The sequence below is a fragment of the Eleutherodactylus coqui genome, unplaced genomic scaffold, assembly GCF_035609145.1.
Source record: "Eleutherodactylus coqui strain aEleCoq1 unplaced genomic scaffold, aEleCoq1.hap1 HAP1_SCAFFOLD_112, whole genome shotgun sequence".
Lineage (NCBI taxonomy): Eukaryota > Metazoa > Chordata > Amphibia > Anura > Eleutherodactylidae > Eleutherodactylus > Eleutherodactylus coqui.
In genome coordinates this window covers 273,427-285,000 of record NW_027101952.1, presented here as the reverse complement: position 1 = coordinate 285,000, position 11,574 = coordinate 273,427, and positions in this window count along the sequence as shown.

The following is an 11,574-nucleotide window of genomic DNA, read 5'->3' as shown; positions in this document are numbered from 1 at the left end:
ATGGCATGTGCCAGAATCGAGTCTTGGAGAAAAAATGACAAAGTCCAAACGCTCCGGCGCCGGCCAGGGCGGTTGACCCCGGCTGGCCGGGCCGGCGGGGGCTGCGGCTGCCGGGGCTGAGCCGAGTGTCGATGCATGTCGTGAGAACCGGGAAGGGGACAAACCGGTGGCTCGAGGCCGGGTTGGAGTTCCAGGAGGTCGGCCTGACTCTGGAGGTTTTCCCCTTAGCATTTCCCCATAGGCCAAAACGGGGGAAGTCAAAAAAGCACCCCCAGCAGATGTATGCGGAGGGGCTGGGGGTTGACGGGGAGCGGGCTGTTGGCAGCTGTGTGGTGGCTGCAGGGGTGGGCCTGGGCGGCTGCGGAGGGCGCCTTCAGAGTGCACCTACCAGTAGGGGCTCAAGACCCAGGCTGACCCTCCGATGTGCCCGGGCAGGACACCCAGGAGGCGGGGAGCAGACACCCCCGCTGAAGCCCACGGCAGTTGGCAGAGATGAGTCTTTGAAAAAAATGACAAAGTCCAAACGCTCCAGGCGCTGGCCAGGGGTGCGGACCGGGCTGGCCGGGCCGGAGGGGGCTGCGGCTGCTGGGGCTGAGCCGACTGTCTATGCATGTCCTGAGAACCGGGATGGGGACAGACCTGTGGCTCCAGGCCGGGTTGGAGTTCCAGGAGGTCGGCCTGACTCTGGAGGTTTTCCCCTTAGCATTTCCCCATAGGCCAAAAGGGGGGAAGTCAAAAAAGCACCCCCAGCAGATGTATGCAGGAGGGGCTGGGGGGTGACGGAGAGCGGGCTGTTGGCAGCTGTGTGGTGGCTGCTGGCAGCCGTGTGCTGGCTGCAGGGGTGGGCCTGGGCGGCTGCCGAGGGCCCCCAAAGCGCAGCTACCAGCGGTGGCTCAAGACATTGCCTGAGCCTCCGATGTGCCCGGGCAGGACACCCGGGAGGCGGGGAGCAGCCCCCGCTGAAGCCCACGGCAGTTGGCAGAGATGAGTCTTTGAAAAAAACGACAAAGTCCAAACGCTCCAGGCGTGCCGGCCAGGGGTGCGGACCGGGCTGGCCGGGCCGGCGGGGGCTGCGGCGGCCGGGGCTGAGCCGAGTGTCAATGCATGTCGTGAGAACCGGGAAGGGGACAAACCGGTGGCTCCAGGCCGGGTTGGAGTTCCAGGAGGTCGGCCTGACTCTGGAGGTTTTCCCCTTAGCATTTCCCCATAGGCCAAAAGGGGGGAAGTCAAAAAAGCACCCCCGGCAGATGTATGCAGGAGGGGCTGGGGGGTGACGGAGAGCGGGCTGTTGGCAGCTGTGTGGTGGCTGCTGGCAGCCGTGTGCTGGCTGCAGGGGTGGGCCTGGGCGGCTGCCGAGGGCCCCCGTAGTGCACCTACCAGTAGGGGGCTCGAGACCCAGGCTGAGCCTCCGATGTGCCCGGGCAGGACACCCAGGAGGCGGGGAGCAGCCCCCGCTGAAGTCCATGGCAGTTGGCAGAGGCGAGTCTTGGAGAAAAAACGACAAAGTCCAAACGCTCCAGGCGTGCCGGCCAGGGGTGCGGACCCGGGTGGCCGGGCCGGCGGGAGCTGCGGCTGCCGGGGCTGAGCCGAGTATTAGTGCATGTCCTGAGAACCGGGAAGGGGACAAACCGGTGGCTCCAGGCCGGGTTGGAGTTCCAGGAGGTCGGCCTGACTCTGGAGGTTTTCCCCTTAGCATTTCCCCATAGGCCAAAAGGGGGGAAGTCAAAAAAGCACCCCCAGCAGATGTATGCAGAGTTGGGCTGGGGGGTGACGGAGAGCGGGCTGTTGGCAGCTGTGTGGTGGCTGCTGGCAGCCGTGTGCTGGCTGCAGGGGTGGGCCTGGGCGTCTGCGGAGGGCCCCTTCAGAGTGCACCTACCAGTAGGGGCTCAAGACCCAGGCTGAGCCTCCGATGTGCCCGGGCTGGACACCCAGGAGGCGGGCAGCAGCCCCCGCTGAAGCCCACGGCAGTTGGCAGAGATGGGTCTTTGAGAAAAAAATGACAAAGTCCAAACGCTCCAGGCGCTGGCCAGGGGTGCGGACCGGGCTGGCCGGGGCCGGCGGGAGCTGCGGCTGCCGGGGCTGAGCCGAGTGCCTATGCATGTCCTGAGAACCGGGAAGGGGACAAACCGGTGGCTCGAGGCCGGGCTGGAGTTCCAGGAGGTCGGCCTGACTCTGGAGGTTTTCCCCTTAGCATTTCCCCATAGGCCAAAAGGGGGGAAGTCAAAAAAGCACCCCCAGCAGATGTATGCAGAAGGGGCTGGGGGGTGACGGAGAGCGGGCTGTTGGCAGCTGCGTGGTGGCTGCTGGCAGCCGTGTGCTGGCTGCAGGGGTGGGCCTGGGCGGCTGCGGAGGGCCCCCTGAGTGCACCTGCCAGCGGTGGTTGAAGACATTGCCTGAGCCTCCGATGTGCCCGGGCAGGACACCCGGGAGGCGGGGAACAGCCCCCGCTGAAGTCCATGGCATGTGCCAGAATCGAGTCTTGGAGAAAAAATGACAAAGTCCAAACGCTCCGGCGCCGGCCAGGGCGGTTGACCCCGGCTGGCCGGGCCGGCGGGGGCTGCGGCTGCCGGGGCTGAGCCGAGTGTCGATGCATGTCGTGAGAACCGGGAAGGGGACAAACCGGTGGCTCGAGGCCGGGTTGGAGTTCCAGGAGGTCGGCCTGACTCTGGAGGTTTTCCCCTTAGCATTTCCCCATAGGCCAAAACGGGGGAAGTCAAAAAAGCACCCCCAGCAGATGTATGCGGAGGGGCTGGGGGTTGACGGGGAGCGGGCTGTTGGCAGCTGTGTGGTGGCTGCAGGGGTGGGCCTGGGCGGCTGCGGAGGGCGCCTTCAGAGTGCACCTACCAGTAGGGGCTCAAGACCCAGGCTGACCCTCCGATGTGCCCGGGCAGGACACCCAGGAGGCGGGGAGCAGACACCCCCGCTGAAGCCCACGGCAGTTGGCAGAGATGAGTCTTTGAAAAAAATGACAAAGTCCAAACGCTCCAGGCGCTGGCCAGGGGTGCGGACCGGGCTGGCCGGGCCGGAGGGGGCTGCGGCTGCTGGGGCTGAGCCGACTGTCTATGCATGTCCTGAGAACCGGGATGGGGACAGACCTGTGGCTCCAGGCCGGGTTGGAGTTCCAGGAGGTCGGCCTGACTCTGGAGGTTTTCCCCTTAGCATTTCCCCATAGGCCAAAAGGGGGGAAGTCAAAAAAGCACCCCCAGCAGATGTATGCAGGAGGGGCTGGGGGGTGACGGAGAGCGGGCTGTTGGCAGCTGTGTGGTGGCTGCTGGCAGCCGTGTGCTGGCTGCAGGGGTGGGCCTGGGCGGCTGCCGAGGGCCCCCAAAGCGCAGCTACCAGCGGTGGCTCAAGACATTGCCTGAGCCTCCGATGTGCCCGGGCAGGACACCCGGGAGGCGGGGAGCAGCCCCCGCTGAAGCCCACGGCAGTTGGCAGAGATGAGTCTTTGAAAAAAACGACAAAGTCCAAACGCTCCAGGCGTGCCGGCCAGGGGTGCGGACCGGGCTGGCCGGGCCGGCGGGGGCTGCGGCGGCCGGGGCTGAGCCGAGTGTCAATGCATGTCGTGAGAACCGGGAAGGGGACAAACCGGTGGCTCCAGGCCGGGTTGGAGTTCCAGGAGGTCGGCCTGACTCTGGAGGTTTTCCCCTTAGCATTTCCCCATAGGCCAAAAGGGGGGAAGTCAAAAAAGCACCCCCGGCAGATGTATGCAGGAGGGGCTGGGGGGTGACGGAGAGCGGGCTGTTGGCAGCTGCGTGGTGGCTGCTGGCAGCCGTGTGCTGGCTGCAGGGGTGGGCCTGGGCGGCTGCGGAGGGCCCCCTGAGTGCAGCTACCAGCGGTGGCTCAAGACATTGCCTGAGACTCCGATGTGCCCGGGCAGGACCCCCAGGAGGCGGGGAGCAGCCCCCGCTGAAGCCCAGGGCAGTTGGCAGAGGCGAGCCTTGGAGAAAAAACGACAAAGTCCAAACGCTCCAGGCGCCGGGCAGGGTGGCGGACCGGGCTGGCCGGGCCGGCGGGAGCTGCGGCTGCCGGGGCTGAGCCGAGTGTCGATGCATGTCGTGAGAACCGGGAAGGGGACACACCTGTGTCTCCAGGCCGGGTGGGAGTTCCAGGAGGTCGGCCTGACTCTGGAGGTTTTCCCCTTAGCTTTTCCCCATATGCCAAAAGGGGGGAAGTCAAAAAAGCACCCCCGGCAGATGTATGCAGAAGGGGCTGGAGGGTGACGGAAAGCGGGCTGTTGGCAGCTGTGTGGTGGCTGCTGGCAGCCGTGTGCTGGCTGCAGGGGTGGGCCCCGGGCGGCTGCGGAGGGCCCCCTGAGTGCACCTACCAGTAGGGGCTGATGACCCAGGCTGAGCCTCCGATGTGCCCGGGCAGGACACCCAGGAGGCGGGGAGCAGCCCCCGCTGAAGTCCTTGGCAGTTGGCAGAGGCGAGTCTTGGAGAAAAAAACGACAAAGTCCAAACGCTCCAGGCGAGCCGGCCAGGGGGGCGGACGTGGCTGGCCTGGCCGGCGGGAGCTGCGGCTGCCGGGGCTGAGCCGAGTGCCTATGCATGTCCTGAGAACCGGGAAGGGGACAAACCGGTGGCTCGAGGCCGGGCTGGAGTTCCAGGAGGTCGGCATGACTCTGGAGGTTTTCCCCTTGGCATTTCCCCATAGGCCAAAAGGGGGGAAGTCAAAAAAGCACCACCAGCAGATGTATGCAGAGGGGCTGGTGGGTGATGGATAGTGGGCTGTTGGCAGCTGTGTGGTGGCTGCTGGCAGCCGTGTGCTGGCTGCAGGGGTGGGCCCCGGGCGGCTGCGGAGGGCCCCCTGAGTGCACCTACCAGTAGGGGCTGAAGACCCAGGCTGAGCCTCCGATGTGCCCGGGCAGGACACCCAGGGGGCGGGGAGCAGCCCCTGCTGAAGTCCATGGCATGTGCCAGAGGCGACTCTTGGAGAAAAAAACGACAAAGTCCAAACGCTCCAGGCGCTGGCCAGGGGTGCGGACCGGGCTGGCCGGGCCGGCGGGGGCTGCGGCGGCCGGGGCTGAGCCGAGTGTCTATGCTTGTCCTGAGAACCGGGAAGGGGACAAACCTGTGGCTCCAGGCCGGGTTGGAGTTCCAGGAGGTCGGCCTGACTCTGGAGGTTTCCCCCCTGGCTTTTCCCCATAGGCCAAAAGGGGGGAAGTCAAAAAAGCACCCCCGCCAGATGTATGCAGAGTTGGGCTGGGGGGTGACGGAGAGCGGGCTGTTGGCAGCTGTGTGGTGGCTGCTGGCAGCCGTGTGCTGGCTGCAGGGGTGGGCCTGGGCGGCTGCGGAGGGCCCCCTGAGTGCACCTGCCAGCGGTGGCTCAAGACATTGCCTGAGCCTCCGATGTGCCCGGGCAGGACACCCAGGAGGCGGGGAGCAGCCCCCGCTGAAGCCCACGGCAGTTGGCAGAGATGAGTCTTTGAAAAAAACGACAAAGTCCAAACGCTCCAGGCGCTGGCCAGGGGGGCGGACCCGGCTGGCCGGGCCGGCGGGAGCTGCGGCTGCCGGGGAAGGTCTGGGTGTCAATGCATGTCCTGAGAACCGGGAAGGGGACAAACCTGTGGCTCCAGGCCGGGTGGGAGTTCCAGGAGGTCGGCCTGACTCTGGAGGTTTTCCCCTTAGCTTTTCCCCATAGGCCAAAAGGGGGGAAGTCAAAAAAGCACCCCCGGCAGATGTATGCAGAAGGGGCTGGAGGGTGACGGAGAGCGGGCTGTTGGCAGCTGTGTGGTGGCTGCTGGCAGCCGTGTGCTGGCTGCAGGGGTGGGCCTGGGCGGCTGCCGAGGGCCCCCAAAGCGCACCTACCAGCAGTAGCTCAAGACCCAGGCTGACCCTCCGATGTGCCCGGGCAGGACACCCAGGAGGCGGGGAGCAGCCCCCGCTGAAGCCCACGGCAGTTGGCAGAGATGGGTCTTTGAGAAAAAACGACAAAGTCCAAACGCTCCAGGCGCTGGCCAGGGGTGGCGGACCGGGCTGGCCGGGCCGGCGGGTGCTGCGGCTGCCGGGGCTGAGCCGAGTGTCGATGCATGTCCTGAGAACCTGGAAGGGGGCAAACCAGTAGCTCCAGGCCGAGCTGGGGTTCCAGGAGGTCGGCATGACTCTGGAGTTTCCCCCCTTGGCTTTTCCCCATAGGCCAAAACGGGGGGAGGCAAAAAAGCACCCCCAGCAGATGTATGCAATGGGCTGGTGGGCGATGGAGAGCGGGCTGTTGGCAGCTGTGTGGTGGCTGCTGGCAGCCGTGTGCTGGCTGCAGGGGTGGGCCCCGGGCGGCTGCGGAGGGCCCCCTGAGTGCACCTACCAGTAGGGGCTGAAGACCCAGGCTGAGCCTCCGATGTGCCCGGGCAGGACACCCAGGGGGCGGGGAGCAGCCCCTGCTGAAGTCCATGGCATGTGCCAGAGGCGACTCTTGGAGAAAAAAACGACAAAGTCCAAACGCTCCAGGCGTGCCGGCCAGGGGTGCGGACCCGGCCGGGCCGGCGAGAGCTGCGGCGGCCGGGGCAGAGCCGAGTGTCGATGCAGGTGGCGAGAACCGGTATGAGGGTAATCCTGGTCGCTCCGGGCCGAGCCAGGGTTCCAGGAGGGCGGAAGGAGCGGGCCCGTTTCCCCTGATAGCGCCGACGGCGGTAAAATAAGGCCTCGCAAAACGTCAGCACGAACACCTTGTCGGGGTATAAGGGAACGAGCGGTGTGCGGTCTTTGACAAAGTGACAGTATTTCTCCAAAAAAAAGCACCCCCGGCAGATGTGTGCAGAGGGGCTGGCTGGTGACGGAGAGCGGCGGGCTGTTGGCAGCAGTGTGCTGGCTGCAGGGGTGGCCCGGGGCGGCTGCGGAGGGCCCCCAAAGTGCACCTGCCAGCAGTGGCTCAAGACCCTGGCTGAGCCTCCGATGTGCCCGGGCAGGATGCCCAGGAGGCCGGGCACGGACCGCAGCTTGCCCGCTTTGCCGTCCGATGAAGCTTGCACGGTCAGAAAAGTTTCAAAGTCCCAACGGGGAGAGAGTGTTGACGGCGAGGGGGCGCTGGCTGCTCCAGGGGCCGGGAGGGAGGCCCTGGAGGTCGGCCTGGGGGTGAGTGGAGCGGCCCCCGTGTGTCCCTGAGCGTCCCCCGGTCTTTGGTCGAGAGGGGGTCTCAGCCGCTAATGTGCCCGCCCGGGTACCTAGGGAGGCCGGCCTGGGGCGAGTGGAGCAGCCCCCGTGTGTCCCTGAGCGTCCCCTGGCGTTTGCTGAAGAGGGGGTCTCAGCCGCTAATGTGCCCGCCCGGGTACCTAGGGAGGCCGGCCTGGGGCGAGTGGAGCAGCCCCCGTGTGTCCCTGAGCGTCCCCTGGCGTTTGCTGAAGAGGGGGTCTCAGCCGCTAATGTGCCCGCCCGGGTACCTAGGGAGGCCGGCCTGGGGCGAGTGGAGCAGCCCCCGTGTGTCCCTGAGCGTCCCCTGGCGTTTGCTGAAGAGGGGGTCTCAGCCGCTAATGTGCCCGCCCGGGTACCTAGGGAGGCCGGCCTGGGGCGAGTGGAGCAGCCCCCGTGTGTCCCTGAGTGTCCCCTGGCGTTTGCTGAAGAGGGGGTCTCAGCCGCTAATGTGCCCGCCTGGGTACCTAGGGAGGCCGGCCTGGGGCGAGTGGAGCAGCCCCCGTGTGTCCCCGAGTGCCCCCCGGTCTTTGGTGGAGAGGGGGTCTCAGCCGCTAATGTGCCCGCCTCAGGGAGTCCGGCCTGGGGCGAGTGGAGCAGCCCCCGTGTGTCCCCGAGCGTCCCCCGGTCTCTGGTGGAGAGGGGGTCTCAGCCGCTAATGTGCCCGCCTCAGGGAGGCCGGCCTGGGGCGAGTGGAGCAGCCCCCGTGTGTCCCTGAGTGTCCCCTGACGTTTGCTGAAGAGGGGGTCTCAGCCGCCAATATGGCCGCCCGGGTACCAGTGGGGGCCGGCCTGGGGCGAGTGGAGCAGCCCCCGTGTGTCCCTGAGCGTCCCCCGGTCTTTGGTCGAGAGGGGGTCTCAGCCGCTAATGTGCCCGCCTCAGGGAGGCCGGCCTGGGGCGAGTGGAGCAGCCCCCGTGTGTCCCTGAGCGTCCCCCGGTCTTTGGTCGAGAGGGGGTCTCAGCCGCTAATGTGCCCGCCCGGGTACCCAGGGAGGCCGGCCTGGGGCGAGTGGAGCAGCCCCCGTGTGTCCCTGAGCGTCCCCCGGTCTTTGGTCGAGAGGGGGTCTCAGCCGCTAATGTGCCCGCCTGGGTACCTAGAGAGGCCGGCCTGGGGCGAGTGGAGCAGCCCCCGTGTGTCCCTGAGCGTCCCCCGGTCTTTGGTCGAGAGGGGGTCTCAGCCGCTAATGTGCCCGCCTCAGGGAGGCCGGCCTGGGGCGAGTGGAGCAGCCCCCGTGTGTCCCTGAGTTCCCCCCGTTTGCTCGCTCAAGAGGGGGTCTCAGCCGCTAATGTGCCCGCCCGGGTACCTAGAGAGGCCGGCCTGGGGTGAGTGGAGCAGCCCCCGTGTGTCCCTGAGCGTCCCCCGGTCTTTGGTCAAGAGGGGGTCTCAGCCGCTAATGTGCCCGCCTCAGGGAGGCCGGCCTGGGGCGAGTGGAGCAGCCCCCGTGTGTCCCTGAGCGTCCCCCGGTCTTTGGTCGAGAGGGGGTCTCAGCCGCTAATGTGCCCGCCTGGGTACCCAGGGAGGCCGGCCTGGGGCGAGTGGAGCAGCCCCCGTGTGTCCCTGAGCGTCCCCCGGTCATTGGTGGAGAGGGGTTCTCAGCCGCTGATGTGCCCGCCTCAGGGAGTCCGGCCTGGGGCGAGTGGAGCAGCCCCCGTGTGTCCCCGAGCGCCCCCCGGTCTCTGCTCGAGAGGGGGTCTCAGCCGCTAACGTGCCCGCCTCAGGGAGGCCGGCCTGGGGCGAGTGGAGCAGCCCCCGGGTGTCCCTGAGCGCCCCCTGGCGTTTGCTGAATAGGGGGTCCCAGCCGCCAATATGGCCGCCCGGGGTGGCCCTGTGCAGCCCCCGTGCGCCCCTGAGTGTTTTTCAGTATCTGGCTGAGACACCCCCTGACCCTCCGACGGTGTCCGTTTGGAGTGCCTGGTGCCTGGGCACCCCCTGAGTGTTTTTCAGTATCTGGCCGAGACACCCCCTGACCCTCCGCCGGTGTCCGTTTGGAGAGCCTGGTGCCTGGGCACAGACCGCGGCAGCTCCCGCTGGCCGCATTGACAGAGTGCTGAAAAAATGACAAAGTCCGAAAATGCCTGAGAACCGGGAAGGGGACAAACCGGCGGCTCCAGGCCGAGCCGGAGTTCCAGGAGGTCGGCATGATTTTGCCGGTTTCCCCATAGGATGTGCCAAGTTGCCAAAATGGGGGAACTCAAAAAAGCACCCCCGCCAGATGTATGTAGGGGGGCTGGATGGTCGATAGGGAGTGGGTGTCTGGCAGCAGGGGCCACCCCGCGCAGGTGCCCCGGGGGGCCCGCGGGGGGCCCCCGAAGACACCCCCCCCAGCACTCGCTCAAAACCCCGTCCGAGCCGCCCGCGCTGCCCGGAGGGAGTCCCGGGAGGCCGGGCACGGCCCGCGGGTCTCTCCCTCTGCCCCCCGGTGAGGTTTGCACGGGGGGGAAAAGTTTCAAAGTCCCAACGGGGGCGAGAGACGGTGCGGCGAGGGGTGTCGGGCTGCTCCGCGGACCCGGGGGAAGCCCGGGGAGGGCGGCCTGAGGGCGCGGAGGGCCCCCTGAGAGTGCCTACGGGTAGTGGGTGAGAAACCCTGCCTGTCCGCCCCACGGGGCCGGGCAGGACACCAGGAGGCCGGGCAGAGCCCGCAGCTTACCCCCTTGCCGTCCGATGACGCTTGCACGGTCGGAAAAGTTTCAAAGTCCCAACGGGGGGAGAGTGTTGACGGCGAAGGGGTGCTGGCTGCCCCTGGGGCCGGGCTGGAGCCCCTGGAGGTCGGCCTGGGGGTGTGGAGGGGCCCCGTGAGAGCACCCAACAGTAGTCGCTCAAGACAATGCCTGAGCCTCCGGTGTGCCCGGGCATGAACCCCAGGAGGCGGGGAACAGCCGTGGCAGCCCCTGCTGAAGTCCTTGGCAGTTGGCAGAGGCGAGTCTTGGGGGAAAAAATGACAAAGTCCAAACGCTCCAGGCGTGCCGGCCAGGGGGGCAGACACGGCTGGCCTGGCCGGTGGGAGCTGCGGCTGCCGGGGCTGAGCCGAGTGTCAATGCATGTCATGAGAACCGGTATGAGGGTAATCCTGGTCGCTCCGGGCCGAGCCACGGTTCCGGGAAGGCGGAAGGAGCGGGCCTGCTTCCCCTGATAGCGCCGACGGCGGTAAAATAAGGCCTCGCAAAACGTCACCGCGAACACCTTGTCGGGGTATAAGGGAACGAGCGGTGTGCGGTCTTTGACAAAGTGACAGTATGTCTCAAAAAAAGCACCCCCGGCAGATGTGTGCAGACGGGGCTGGCTGGCTGGTTGGTGATGGAGAGCGGGCTGTTGGCAGCAGTGTGCTGGCTGCAGGGGTGGCCCGGGGCGGCTGCGGAGGGCCCCCCAAAGCGCACCTACCAGTAGTTGCTCAAGACCCAGGCGGAGCCTCCGATGTCCCCGGGCAGGACCCCAGGAGGCCGGGCACAGACCGCAGCCTGCCCCCTTGCCGTTTGATGAAGCTTGCACGGTCAGAAAAGTTTCAAAGTCCCAACGGGGAGAGAGTGTTGACGGCGAGGGGGTGCTGGCTGCTCCAGGGGCCGGGGGCAACCCCTGGAGGCTGGGCACGGACCCCGGCAGCCCCTCTTGCAGTCGAACAAAGTTTGAGGAGACAAGTCATGAGAATGACAAAGTCCAAACGCTCCAGGCGCCGGCCAGGGGTGCGGACCTGGCTGGCCGGGCCGGCGGGAGCTGCGGCTGCCAGGGAAGATCTGGGTGTCAATGCATGTCCTGAGAACCGGGAAGGGGACAAACCGGTGGCTCCGGGCCGAGCTGGAGTTCCAGGAGGTCGGCCTGACTCTGGAGGTGTCCCCCCTGGCTTTTCCCCATAGGCCAAAATGGGGGAAGTCAAAAAAGCACCCCCGCCAGATGTATGCAGGGGGGCTGGGGGGCGATGGAGAGCGGGCTGTTGGCAGCTGTGTGGTGGCTGCTGGCAGCCATGTGCTGGCTGCAGGGGTGGGCCTGGGCGGCTGCGGAGGGCCCCCTGAGTGCACCTGCCAGCAGTGGCTCAAAACCCTGGCTGAGCCTCCGATGTGCCCGGGCAGGACCCCAGGAGGCCGGGCACAGACCGCAGCCTGCCCCCTTGCCGTTTGATGAAGCTTGCACGGTCAGAAAAGTTTCAAAGTCCCAACGGGGAGAGAGTGTTGACGGCGAGGGGGTGCTGGCTGCTCCAGGGGCCGGGGGCAACCCCTGGAGGCTGGGCACGGACCGCGGCCGCCCCCCTTGCAGGCGGACAAAGTTTGAGGAGACAAGTCATGAAAATGATAAAGTCCAAACGCTCCAGGCGCCGGCCAGGGGGGCAGACCCGGCTGGCCGGGCTGGCGGGGGCTGCGGCTGCCGGGGCTGAGCCGAGTGTCAATGCATGTCCTGAGAACCGGGAAGGGGACAGATCAGTAGCTCCAGGCCGAGCTGGAGTTCCAGGAGTTCGGCATG